The sequence below is a fragment of the Macaca thibetana genome, chromosome 14 (assembly GCF_024542745.1).
Source record: "Macaca thibetana thibetana isolate TM-01 chromosome 14, ASM2454274v1, whole genome shotgun sequence".
NCBI lineage: Eukaryota > Metazoa > Chordata > Mammalia > Primates > Cercopithecidae > Macaca > Macaca thibetana.
In genome coordinates this window covers 32,231,497-32,245,709 of record NC_065591.1, presented here as the reverse complement: position 1 = coordinate 32,245,709, position 14,213 = coordinate 32,231,497, and the positions used below count along the sequence as shown (strand labels likewise).

Sequence of the window (14,213 nt, the reverse complement as noted above, 5' to 3'; positions counted from 1 at the left end):
GTGATCAATTTTAGAGTAAGTGCCATGTACCGATAAGAAGAACGTATATTCTGCTGTTTTTGGGTGGAGAGTTCTGTGGATATCTATCAGGTCCACTTGATCCAGAGCTGAGTTCAGGTCCTGAATATCTCTGTTAATTTTCTGTCTTGATCATCTGTTTAATATTGTCACGCAGCTTTGTTAAAGTCTCCTTCTATTATTGAGTATGAGTCTAATCTTTGAAGGTTTCTAAGAACTTGCTTTATGAATCTGGGTGCTCCTATATCAAGTGCACATATATTTAGGATAGTTACTCTTTCATTGAATTGAACCCTTTTCCATTATGTAATGCCCTTCTTTGTCTTTTTTTTACCTTTGTTGATTCAGAGTCTGTTTTGTCAGAAACTAGGATTGTACTTCCACTTTTTCTGTTTTCCATTTGCTTGGTAAATTTTCCTCCATCCCTTCATTTTGAGCCTATGTATGTCTTTGCATGTGAGATGGGTGTCTTGAAGACAGCATACTGACGGGTCTTGGTTCTTTTTTTTTTTTTTTCTCTGTTGCCAGGGCTGGAGTGCAATGGTGCTATCTCAGCTCACTGCAAGCTCTGCCTCCCGGGTTCATGCCATTCTCCTGCCTCAGCCTCCCAGGTGGCTGGGACTACAGGTGCCTGCTACGACGACCAGCTAATTTTTTTTGTTTGGATTTTTAGTAGAGACAGGGTTTCACCATGTTAGCCTGGATGGTCTCGATCTCCTGACCTCATGAACTGCCCATCTCAGTGTCCCGAAGTGCTGGGATTATAGGCATGAGCCACCATGCCCGGCCAGGTCTTGGTTCTTTATCTAGCTTGCCACTCTGTGTCTTTTTTTTTTTTTTTGATATGGAGTCTCGCTCTGTCACCCAGGCTGGAGTGCAGTGGTGTGATCTCAGCTCACTGCAACCTCTGCCTCCTGGGTTCAAGTGATTCCCCTGCTGCAGCCTCCCGAGTAGCTGGGACTACAGGTGCACACCACCATGCCCAGCTAACCACTCTGTGTCTTTTGATTGGGACATTTAGCACATTTTCTCCTTTGCCTGTGAAGCTTAGTTTGGCCAGATATGAAATTCTGGGTTGGAAATTCTTTTCTTTAAGAATATTGAATATTGGCCCCCAATCTCTTTTCACTGAGAGGTCTGCTGTTCATCTGATAGGCTTCCCTTTGTAGGTGACTTGGCCTTTCTCTCTGGCTGCCCTTAAGAGTTTTTCTTTCATTTAGATCTTGGAGAATCTGATGATTATATGTCTTGAGGATGATCTTCTGGTGGAGTATCTTATCTTACTGGGGTTCTCTGCATTTCCTGGATTTGAATGTTGGTTTGTCTTGCTAGGTTGGGGAAGTACTCCTGGATGATATCCTGAAGTATGTTTTCCAAATTTGTTCCATTCTTCCTGTCTCTTTCAAGTACCCCAATCCATCATAGACCCATCGATCTCTTTACATAATGCCATATTTCTTGGAGGTTTTGTTCATTCCTTTTCATTCTTTTTTCTCTATTCTTGTCTGCCTGTCTTATTTCAGAAAGATAGTCTTCAAGCTCTCAGATTCTTTCCTCTGCTTGGTCTATTCTGCTATTAATACTTGTGATTGCATTGTAAAGTTCTTGTAGTGTTTTTTTCAGCTCTGTCAGGTCAGTTATGTTCCTCTTTAAACTGGCTATTTTGGCTGTCAGCTTCCCATTGTTTTATCATGAGTCTTAGCTTCCTGGCGTTGGGTTACAACATGCTCCTTTAGCTCAGTGAAGTTCATTTTTATCCATATTCTGAAGCCTCTTTTGTCATTTCAGTCATCTCAGCCTCAGCCTAGTTCTTAGCCCTTGCTGGAGAGGTGTTGTGGTCATTTGGAGGAAAAGGGACACTCTGTCTTTTTTAATTTTCAGAGTATTTGCATTGATTCTTTCTAATCTTTGTGGACTTATCTACCTTCAATCTTTGAGGTTGCTGACCTTTGCATGGGGTTTTTGTGGGTACTGTTGTTGTTGTTGTTTTCTGTTTGTTTGTTTTTCTTTTAACAGTCTGGCCACTCTTCCATAGGGCTGCTGTGGTTTGCTGGGGGTCTGCCCCAGACCCTAGTTGCCTCGGTTTTTCCCGTACCCGGAGGTATTACCAGTGAAGACTGCAAAACAGCAAAGATGGCAGCCTACCCCTTCCTCTGGAAGCTTCGTCCTGGGGGTGCTGACCTGTTGCCAGCCTGAAGGTGCCTATAGGAGGTGGCTGGAGACCCCAGTTGGGAGGTCTTACCCAGTCAGGATAAATGGGATAAGGGACCCTCTTAAAGAAGCAGACTGGCTGCTTTTTGGTAGAGCAACTGTGCTGTGTTGCAGATCCCTTCGGTCCCCAATTGATTTGGGCTCTCCAAGGCCCATAGGCTGGACTAGCTGATAAGCCTAAACAGCCAAGGTGGCAGCCTGCCCTGCTCTCCAGGGACTCTGTCCCAGGGAGAAATTAGAGCTTGGTTGGCAGTAGAACATGGGCAGAGGTGGCTGGAGGCCCTGGCTGGGAGGACCTGCCCATAAGGAGTGGATCAGGGTCCCACTTAAAGAAGCATTCTGGCCATACTTCAACAGGATAGCCTTGTTGTGCTGGGAACCACCTCTGCTCCATCATCTTGGACTCTTCAAACCCCTGGCTGGAATGGCTGAGTCGTCCAGACAACCCAGGTGGTGGCCCTCTCCTCCTCCAGGCACTCTGTCCCAGGGAGAGATCACATCTCTGTCCATAGAAAATGTGTGGGGCTGGTTGGAGGGCCCTACTGGGAGGTCTCACCCAGTAAAGAGAAATGGACTGGAGTCCGGCTTAAAGAAACAGTCTGGTCACAATCTGACAAAGCAGCTGTGCTGAGCTGAGCTTATCCAGACTGTTTGGACTCTCCAAAGCCCACAGGCTGGAATGGTTGAGTCAACCAAACAGCAGAGATGGCAGCTGCCCCTCCTCCTGGGGGGCGCTATTCCATCTCAGGCAGGCTCTACCCTATTGCCAGTGGCTGGCTGGATGGAATTCAAGCCAGTGGGTCTTATCTTGTGAGGTGTTATGAAAGTGAGGCTCGCAGAACTACATTGCTTGGTTCCATGGATTCAGTTCCCTTCCTAGGGATATGTACAGGCCACCTTGCCAGGGATCCTGGGGCCAGAGTATGTAAAACTCCTGGGTCTCTGTGTGTGCCTGAGTGGCTGCTCTGCTGAGATGCCACACAGTTCTGTGTATCAGACCCAAGGCCCTGGTGGTGTGGGCTCACGAGGGGATCTCCTGATCCACAGGTTGCAAAGATCCGTGGGAGAAGCGTGGTTTCCCAGGGCCACACAATCACTCCCACTTCCCTCAGCTGAGGGTGAGGGTTCCCTTGGCTTTGTATCACTCCCACGTGGGCTGTCACCCCACCCTGCTTGAGTTGTTTCCCTGATCAGTCCCAGTGACAGTACCTGAATATTTCAGTTGAAAGGTGCTGTATTCACTTGCCCCTTTCATTCATCTCCATGAGTGCTGTGGACCACAGCTACTTCCATCTTGGCCACCAGCCCTACAGAGGTTTTCAAAGCTCCTATGGACATCTCATTCCCTAGATTTTCCTTTTAAGTTTTTTTTTTTTTTAGCCAGCTTCTTGTTTGCCCCAACTAATATAACCATTTCAGGCCACGGCTGCTAGGCTGCTGCTTTTCACAGATATTATGGTTTCAAGATTGCTGGTCTTCAAGACTACCATGGAGCTGGGAGTGGGGAGTGGATTGAAATAGGGCAAGTTAAACACTACAGATCTCACTGTCTGAGATTTCGCCATTTTTCTTCAATAAGCACTCCTCAGATTGTTAAATGTCTTTGGTTTTTTCTAGAGTTCTGAAAAACTAGAGAATGTTTGCCAGTGACCTCATTGCTTTTATGGAGAAATAAGTTTTTGGAAGTCCTTACTCTGTCATTCTGGAAGTGCTTCCCAATAAATGTTTATTTAATTATGAGGAATCACATTACATAAAGGCTTCACTTACAGTCTCGTAACACACACACACACACACACACACACACACACACACGCCAGAAAACAAGATTTACAAAGGAAGCAAAATTGCAGTTCCAATCCAAAATTGTCCAAGTCCCAATTTATAAGTTTCCTTTTAATATTTACTTAACTTACTTCTAGTAGGCTGTCTTATTTATGCCATTTATTAAAATCCCACCACTACAGACAGTTAGTTACAGACCTTAGTTAAAAACATAGAAAGAATGCCTGATTTCACACATCCAAATGACCCTTTTAATTTTCAAAGGCCTTGTCAAATATTTTGGTCAATGACCCAAAGAAATGTAAACTAAAAGTAACAGGCATTTAAACACCACAAAAATGCTAATATGAGTTACTTTGAAAAAAAAATCTATATATATATATATATTTATTTAAATGGTTAAGTGAATTTCAGTATATTTATGTGATAAAAGAATGCCTAGCCTATAAAAAATGTTTTATTAAAAAGCCTGTAATATGTTCTAGCATTAAGCAAAAAAAGCAAATGCAAAATTTTATATACAGTATGACCTCAATTGCATAACACATCATTAAAAATTTTTTTCAATGCCTTAAATGTTAATAATGCTTGTTTCTAAATATTCTAAATAGTGAAATTTTTCTTTTCTTTTCTTTTCTTTTTTTTTTTTTTTTTTTTTTTTTGCGATGGAGTATCGCTTTGTCACCAGGCTGGAATGCAGTGGCACAACCTCGGCTCACTGCAACCTCCGCCTCCCGGGTTTAAGCGATTCCCCTGCCTCAGCCTCCCGAGTATCTGGGGTTACAGGTGCACACCACCACCACACCCAGCTAATTTTTGTATTTTTAGTAGAGACAGGATTTCACCATATTGGCCAGTCTGGTCTTGATCTCTTGATCTCATGATCCGCCCGCCTCGGCCTCCCAAAGTGCTGGCATTACAGGTGTGAGCCACCGTGCCCAGCCCTGAAATTTTTCATTATACATTTCTTTCAATGTTCTACAATATGCAATTATTTCTATGTTAAGCAATAAAAAGCAAACTCTTTTTTTTTTTTTTTTTTTTTGAGACGGAGTCTCGCTCTGTCGCCCAGGCTGGAGTGCAGTGGCGCGATCTCGGCTCACTGCAAGCTCCGCCTCCCGGGTTCACGCCATTCTCCTGCCTCAGCCTCCCGAGTAGCTGGGACTACAGGCGCCCACAACCGCGCCCAGCTAATTTTTTGTATTTTTAGTAGAGACGGGGTTTCACCGTGGTCTCGATCTCCTGACCTTGTGATCCGCCCGCCTCGGCCTCCCAAAGTGCTGGGATTACAGGCGTGAGCCACCGTGCCCGGCCAAAAGCAAACTCTTAAACTTTGCTTAAAACACAACTCCTTTCCTTTCCCAACTTTCAATCATAATGCTGGCTGACAATGGAGATCTGGAGAAAGAGTTATTTACCAAGTTACCATTTGTTAATGGCAGAGCCAGGACTAGAAACAATCCTCTTACCTTCAAGTCCTCATACTTCTCTGGCTAGAGCGAGCAGGTTCTTCCGTCTGTACCCATTGGTGTTTTCAGGTTGCTGGCTTCTTCAGCTTTGTCTGGGCGATATAAGGTAAAAAGAAAACTCATCACCATGTCATTCTCAGGTCCCAAGGCCCCTAGTCGGTCTGTCTTCTCTTCTCCATCCTTCAGAGTCCAGGTATGTTTGTTTTATAGATAGTAGCTAGGGTTTTTAGTTGTACTTAGCAGAAGGAATGGGGAAATGTATTTCTATTACATCTTCCTAGAAACAGAAGTCTGTACCTAATTTTCAATTTGTACTTTTATCACCACTGCTACCACTGTCATTGTCATTGTTGTCATAGTCCCCTCTTGCCCCTCCCCCTCTTCCCCTCTTTTTTCTCCCTTCCCTTCCTTATTTTTGCTTAATTTTTTAATTATTTAAAAGCCAGTCAAATTTAGCAGTGGGGGGCTGTAAACCAACTTTAGTAACACTAATGTTAATAAGTTCTGATAACCCACTCCCATCAGACCAACCTTTCTTCTTTTCTCAAATATGGCCCACAAATCTGTAGTAAGTTTCAGGCTCCACAGAACCTGAATCCACCTCTGGTATCTGGCACATTATAAGACCTCAATGAATATTTTTTGAATGCATAAATGATTAGACCCCATATAAAGATCTCATGAAATTACAGTAATAAACAGTGAATCCTAGAAAAAAATGGTTCCCTTGAAACATTAAAAAATTACAAGGAACAAAAGTCTAATTTGAAACATCTCACAAGCAGTGAAGATAACCAGGTGTCTTCAGTATCTTGATATTTTGGGTAATGCCTTTAGGCTTTGGGGAAAAAAAAAAATCAAAAAGAATTTCCAGAAAAAAAAAAAACAAACGGCTAAACAGTGACGCATTGAGGATGCTGCTTAAGGGTTCTCAGGTGTAGTTATTACCACTGCAAGACGTCACCTTTCCTCTAAACCCTTATGTAAGTCTCACTGATCATCTATTCCAGCAGCCCCCAATCTACCTGCATACTGAAATCACTTAGAGAGCTCATTCCTAAGTGCAGAAGAGATGGAAAACTTTCGAACACATCCTACCAGGAATTATTGAAGTATATACCTCAGGATTTCCAAGCACCAATTTATAACTGGCCCCTGTCAAACTACAACTGAAAAGGCCAAAGGAATTTATAAACAAAGGGGGAAAATCTGCATCAATAAAGAGGATGTGAACCAAATGCTCCAAATTTTAAAATGTCTGCTAAGCAGAGTATTGAATCACACCAGAGTGAAGAAAGACACCAGATCTGATGTTTAACTTCTCTTCCAAAGAAAGCAGGATATTTGTATGGTAAGTAAATAGAGGAGATTTGACAGAATCTAACTATCAACCCCTAACTTAGAGGAATAATGAGAGGCAGAAAGGATAGGTCACACGACTTTAGGGAGCAGTCCAACTGAAACACCCTCTCCAAACTCAAAAGGCCTTTGAAAGTCACGGGAGGCGGAGGGCCTGAGTCTAAGCATGTTCACATTAAACACTAGCCAACAGGTGAGAGGGTGTTTCCCCACCCAGGAGGAAATTACAACAGGAAAGACACTGAAAACACCATATGTATGAGTGAAAACTGGACCACATGAAAAGCTGGAAAGCTGATCCTGATATAGAGATTTTACTAAACATAAGAAAGAAACTCTGAGGACATTAGACTGTAGACCTGGTCATGTTAACTTATGCCAATGTGCTCTCTGGCCAAAGATCTGAGAGAAGGTACTCAACAACACAACAATATATAATGTGGGGACCCAAGGAGGATCTCTTTCCCCTGTTTTTAAGCAAAATTGCATAGACCTATCCTTTTTCAAGAAAGAAAGAAAAAAAACTCAAAATGGAACTTGTGGGACAATTCTGCAATGTAAGAAATCCTGGTAGCAAAGGGAAAATCGTCTGCATTCCTTATTGCATCAAAGATTCATTGCATGCCTACTGTATGCCAGGCACTATTCTAGGTGCTTGGGATATGTCAATGAGTCTTGACCACATGGAGATTATACTGGGAGAGGGAGAGGACAGACAATAAAAAATAGGTATGATACTTTTTTTAAGTCAGTATATGTATTGAAAGGGATAAGAAATGTGGAAAATGTGGAAAAGATAAGAAAAAGACCAGGATATAGAGTATCTGGAGTGCTGAGGGATAGCTGTGGGAGGTGGGATCACGGTTGCAATATTTACATAGGATTCTTAAGGAAGTCGTCATTGGTAAGGTGACATTTGAGCCAGGATTTGAAGAATATGAGTTAGCCATGGTTATTGGGGGAAACAGCATTTAAGGCAGAATGAACAGATGTCTGGAGGCCTTAAAGGTAAGAATGTATGCCTGATGTGTTAACAGATAGCAAGGAAGCTAATGTGGTTGGAAAGGAATGAGGGAAGGGTAGAGTTAGGCAGTCTTTGCTGGGTTTTGAGCCAAAAAGATGATAATCTGATTTATGTTGTTTTTTTGTTTTGTTTTGCTTTTTTGAGACAAGTTCTCACTCTGTTGCCCAGGCTGGCAATTATGGCTGACTCCAGCCTCCACCTCCAGGGCTCAAGTGACCCTCTCACCTCGGTCTCCTGAGCAGCCGGAACTACAGGCGTACACCAACATGCCCAGCTAATTTTTGTCTTTCTTGTAGAGATGGGGCTTCGCCATGTGGCCCAGGATGGTCTCTGTGACTTACGTTTTAAGGACTACTCTTGCTGCTTTGTTAGGAAACTAAAAAGGGTGGCACAAAGAGGAAAAAAAGCAAGAAGACCAATTAGAAAGGTACTGCAGTAATCCAGGTAAGAGGTGACTGTTACTCAGGCCAGGGTGGTAGGATTACAGGTTGTGGCATTCACAAAAATTATTGCAAGCCAATTATGAACCAGATTCTGAACTAATAACTACTAAGGATATAGCAGTGAGAGAAAAGATAAAAATCCCTCCTGTCTTGGAATTTACATTCTGTGAAAAAAATCCCTTATTAGGTAAAAGGAAACTTGATGAGGTGTTAGAGGAATATCCTTCAAAATGTGCTTCTTTGAAATTCTCTATTTTAATCGTCTGCAGTGTAAGTTAAAAATGATGCAGGGGGGGCAGGGCCGGGCGTGGTGGCTCACACCTGTAATCCCAGCACTTTGGGAAGCCAAGGTGGGTGGGTTCAAGACCAGACTGGCCAATATGGTGAAACTACGTCTCCACTAAAAATACAAAAATTAGCTGGGCGTGGTGGCGCACGCCTGTAATTCCAGCTACTTGGGAGGCTGAAGCAGGAGAATTGCTTAAACCCAGGTGGAGGTTACAGGGAGCTGAGATTGTGCCACTGCACTCCAGCCTGGGCAACAGAACAAGACTCCATCTCAGGGAAAAAAAAAAATGATGCAGGGGCCAGGCGCCATGGCTCATGCCTATAATCCCAGCACTTTGGGAGGTCAAGGTGATTACCCCTCATACAATTGCTTGAGTTCAGGAGTTCAAGACCAGCAGGGGCAACAAAGTGAGACCCTGTCTCTATAAAAAATACAAAAATTAGTCAGGCTAATTTTACTCGGGAGGCTGAGGTGGGAGGATGACTTGAGCCTGGGAGGCAGAGGTGTGGCAGTGAGCTGAGATCACACCACTGCACTCTAGCCTGGGCAACAGAACCAGACCCTGTCTAATAAAAAAAAAAAAAAAAAAGATGCAGACCAGGCACAGTGGCTCATGCACTTTGGGAGGCCAAGGGGGAAGATCTCTTGAGCCTAGGAGTTCAAGACCAGCCTAGGCAACGGAGCAAGAACCCATCTCTACAAAGGAAGGTAAAAAAAAATTGCCAGGCATGGTGGTACGTGACTGTAGTCTCACCTATTTGGGAGGCAAAAGTGGGAAGATCACTTGAGTCTGGGAGGCTGAGGCTGCAGTGAACTGTGATCACGCCACTGCACTCCAGCCTGGAAAATAGAATGAGACCCTGTCTCAAAAAAAGAAAAAAAAAGATGTAAATTTGTGTATTTTATCACAATGGAAGAGAAAACAACAAGAGATTCTCAGGGTTTCCACCCCAGAAGTAATAAATCAGAACACAGTGTGGGGGACAGAAATCTACGTTTTTAATAGCTTCTATACACACGATCATTAGAAAACTTTCTTTTTGAATGTGTTTTTTAGAGTTTTTCTAAAGTCTTCGTAGACCCAGGGTCTTTGAGCGCCTCGAAAAGGCCATTATAAGGACATCCAAATCTAAATTATATCTTCCAAATTATGAGCAGATGGATTTAAATCTGTTGAAATGCGGTCATTTGAACAAATGTGTACCGAATAATGAAAACTATCTATAAGAAAAATCTTCTTTCTTAAGGGACAGAAGAGAATATTTTCAGTGTGGTGTATATTTAATATTGAAAGCCTGGACAACAAAGTGAGATCTCTTTTCTGCAAAAAAATTTTTAAAATTTAGCGGGGCATGGTGGCGCACTACTACAGGCGCGACTACAGCTACTCGGGTGGCTGAGGTGGGAGGATCACTTGAGCCAGAGCCGGGGAGGTTGAGGCTGCAGTGAGCCATGTTCACACCACTGCACTGCAACCTGAGTGACAGAGCAAGATCCTGTCTCAATAAAAATAAATAAATATATAAAAATTAAAAAGTCAGCCTCAAGGCTAGTATCAAGGCTTCCTTCGCCCTTCCAAATACATCCACCATATAATGTACTATTGCTCAAAATTTATTTGATGGTGGAAAATCTCACTATGTATCATCCTTTCTAGAAAACAGGCTTTATCCCTTCTGTTTTCAGTGCCCACTTGCTCCACCACTTGGAACCAAAATTGGGAGTGTATATATGAGGGGTATGTTTCCGAAACACAAATAGTCTACTACTATGGCAATTTTTGGTAGGGTGAGCCTTGATTAGGGTATGAGCCTAAATTTTGTTTGTTTGTTTTGAGACGCAGTCTTGCTCTGTCACCCAGGCTGGAGTGCAGTGGCACAATCTCGACTCACTGCAACCTCTGCCTCCTGGGTTCAAGCAATTCTCCCTGCCTTGGCCTCCCGAACAGCTGAGATTACAGGCGCCCACCACCACGCTCAGCTAATTTTTGTGTTTTTTTTAGTAGAGATGGGGTTTTGCCATGTTGGCCAGGCTGGTCTTGAACTCCTGACCTCAGGTGACCCCACCTCGGCCTCCCAAAGTGCTGGAATTACAGGCATGAGTCACTGCGCCTGGCCTGAGCCTAAAATTTGAGTTAGCAAAAATTTGAGATGGAAATTTAAAGATTACACTTCCAATGTTTTAATAGTGAAAGGATGATATTATATTGCCATCTTAAGAACAAAGTTATAAAACTATGGAAGAGTTTTTACTCATCATTGTTTTACAGTGCCACAGAAACAGGAAGTGGGTTGGTGGTTTTTTTTTTTTTTTTTTCGGTGAATTTTGGATTGCATCAGGACTAGTGAATCATAAACTTTCTGCTCTGCTTCCTACCTCTTGATAGGTTTAGACAAGTTTGATCATAAACAAGCTTAGATCAAGTGAAGTTTTTCCCATATGCTAAACATATACTGACGTGACATACTTGTTGGCGAAATAATCAATAAAAGTGGTTTTAAAGCATTCTGTAAGTGAAAATAAAAAATACTATGCAAAGATTACAGCTCGGGTGTATGCTGCTGGTAGTTTTATGGCACTGAAAACAAAAAAGGCCAAAGTCTTTGCAGCTGTGCACTGATTAATGAGAAAGGGATGAAAGAAATTTCCTTTCACGTCATAAACTGGGTGATTGTGATACTTGTTCGTTATGAAAGGGTTTTTTTGTTTTGTTTGTTTGTTTGTTTGTTTTGAGACAGGGTCTCATTCTCTCACGCAGGCTGGAGTGCAGTGGCACGATCTTCGCTTACTGCAACCTCCACCTCCCTGGGCTCAAGCGATCCTCCCACCTCAGCCTCCCAAGTAGTTGGAACTACAGGCGCACACCACCATGCCCGGCTAATTTTTTGTATTTTTTTTTGTAGAGATGGGGTTTCGCCATGTTACCCAGGCTGGTCTCAAACTCCTGGATTCAAGCGATCCACCTGCTTCAGTTTCGCAAAGTGCTGGGATTATAGGCATGAGCCACCGCGTCCAGTTGGGATTTTTAAAAGAACTTTTTCTATTAGAAGTTCCTAAACTTTAAACTTTAAAAGGTAGGAAACTGATATTTTTTAAAGCTCTGTATTTTGATGGGGACAATCAGAGCATCTATTATTTGCCCAACAATGCACAGATGCTAAAAGAAGTCCGAGAGGTTAAAATATGCTCCCTACCCTGGACAATTTTTCAATTTATTTATTTATTTTTTTGAGATGGGGTTTCGCTCCTGTTGCCCAGGCTGGAGTGCAATGGCGCGATCTCAGCTCACTGCAACCTCCACTGCCCGGGTTCAAGCGATTCTCCTGCCTCAGCCTCCCGAGTAGCTGGGATTGCAGGCATGCGCCACCCTGCCTGGCTAATTTTGTATTTTTAGTAGAGACGAGGTTTATCCATGTTGGTCAGGCTGGTCTTGAACTCCCGACCTCAGGTGATCTGCCCACCTCTGCCTCCCAAAGTGCTGGGATTACAGGTGTGAGCCACCGCGCCTGGCAATTTTCCAATTTTATTAGGCAATTATGTGTGTGCTGTAATAATTAGAGAGTATCAATATAAGCAGGGGCTGAATAGTAATGCATTTGATAAGTGCTACAGGTGCTCAGAGGAAAAAAAAATACATCAGAGTAACCTGGAAAAATCTGTCCAGGGAAGAAAGTAGGAAACGGGGTAGGCATTTCCTATCCCATGGTTTCTAGAAAGTACCTGAGTAGAGAAGAACATCCCAGCATTCCAGGAGAGGTAAACAATTATCACATAAGTTGGTGAAAAGCTCTTTGAAATGTTATATAAAGTATCAAAATGGTCACTGAGGTCACCAGGCTTTTTCAAATATTAGTGTTTCTCAAGATTTGTCTTCTGAGACAGATGAGCTTTTCCCCCCTCCTATGCCATGAAGGTGGACTTGTGTGTTCATTCAGTTATACAGCAGGGGATACAGTTAATTGGTATATTGGGTGCCTGAAACCAGCCCTGAATGCATCCTCTTTCTGTGAGTAGTAGCCAATTGAGAGACTACAAAGAAAATCCTTAAACAGAAGTAAAGCAGGCTTTTACCACCATCAGGGGAAAAGGTCACATTAAAAAAAGGTTGCCAACGGGTTGGCAACTTTTTTTTTTTCTTTTTTGAGATGGAGTCTCACTCTGTCGCCCAGGCTGAAGTGCAGTGGCACAATCTTGGCTCATGCAACCTCCGCCTCCTGGATTCAAGCGATTCTCCTGCCTCAGCCTCCTGAGTAGCTGGGATTACAGATGCCTGCCACCATGCCCAGCCAGTTTTTGTATTTTTACTAGGGGTTTCGCCATCTTGGCCAGGCTGGTCTCGAACTCCTGACCTCAAGGATCCCCCTGCCTCAGCTCCCACAAAGTGCTGGGACTACAGGCGTGTGCCCGGCCAGCTTTTTCTAACACTTAGCAGCAGCAACTGGCCCCCACCTCCCACCCACAAACCCAGGTCCCTAGGGGCACAGCTTCTTAGTATGTATTCTCTGAAACAACCCCATGTAGAAGCTCTTTCCAATAAGCTAAATAACGAACTCCTACTTAAACACCATTCTAATTTACACCTAAATCACACAAGCATCCTCCTTCTAAGAAGACATCATACTCGTTTTGAAAATGATTGCAAAATTCCCAAACTCGAAAAAAAAAACCAAAAACGGGCAAGTATTTGGCAATTGGATTATTGTCTCTAAGACCACTCATCCTTTCAGAGGTATCCAGCATTGGATCTTTGGCCTGGCTTCAACTTCCGAGTAACTAAGACGTGTCCCATTAACAGCCCTTCCTCCTTTTCTCTCCCCACCTTCACTCCAAAGGCAGCAAACTGTCCCTACCCGCCCGACCCACAGTTCCTTTGGGGGCAGCACAGATTTCCTGGCAGCCAGTCCCAGGGTCATTCGCTGCTGCTCTCCTGTGACCTCTAGACATTGCTCTCCTGGGCCACATAGGATTTGTTTGTTCTGTACAGGTAGGGATGTATGAAAAACTCGGTTATTATTGTTACTATTATTACTACTATTACTATAACATAATTATAAGCACTTACGTTCCAGACGCAGTAACTAAATACTGAACCTGAATTGGTTCCTATAAACCTCCTTAAAAAACAAACAAACATCTCAGTGAAGCAGGTACTAAACCTACCCCCACATCAAGGTGAGGACACCGAGGCACAGAGCAGTTAGGCAGCTTGCCAGGTCCCCGACTTTTTCTTTTTCTTTTCTTTCTTTCTTTTTTTTTTTTTTTTTTTTTTGAGACGTAGTCTGGCTCTGTCACCCAGGCTGGAATGCAGTGGTGGAATGCTGGAATCCACTCACTGCAACCTCCGCCTCCTGGGTTCAAGCGATTCTTGTGCCTCGGCCTCCCGAGTAGCTGGGATTACAGGCACCCGCCACCAAGCCCGGCTAATTTTTATATTTTTAGTAGAGACGGGGTTTCGCCATGTAGGCCAAGCTGCTCTCGAATTCCTGACCTCAGGTGATCTACCTGCCTTGACCTCCCAAAGTGCTGGGAGCCACCGCGCCCGGCCTGGTCCCCGAGTTAATCTACGGCAGGCCGCGGTTCGAACGCCGCTAGTGTGAGCCGCGGGTCGCGTGGTG

General features: G+C 43.6%; 1 long non-coding RNA gene across 1 annotated transcript in view; it reads right to left on the bottom strand.

Annotated features, from left to right (window-relative positions):
- LOC126936241 (uncharacterized) overlaps positions 1-13,836 on the bottom strand; it is a 44,913-nt gene extending 31,077 nt beyond the window's left edge. The window contains exons 1-3 of the long non-coding RNA XR_007719403.1: positions 13,759-13,836; positions 8,092-8,242; positions 5,484-5,575 (exon numbers count right to left, since the gene is read on the bottom strand). This is a non-coding gene — a long non-coding RNA (uncharacterized LOC126936241). The remainder of the gene's footprint in view (positions 1-5,483; positions 5,576-8,091; positions 8,243-13,758) is intronic.
- Positions 13,837-14,213: the final 377 nt, after the last annotated feature.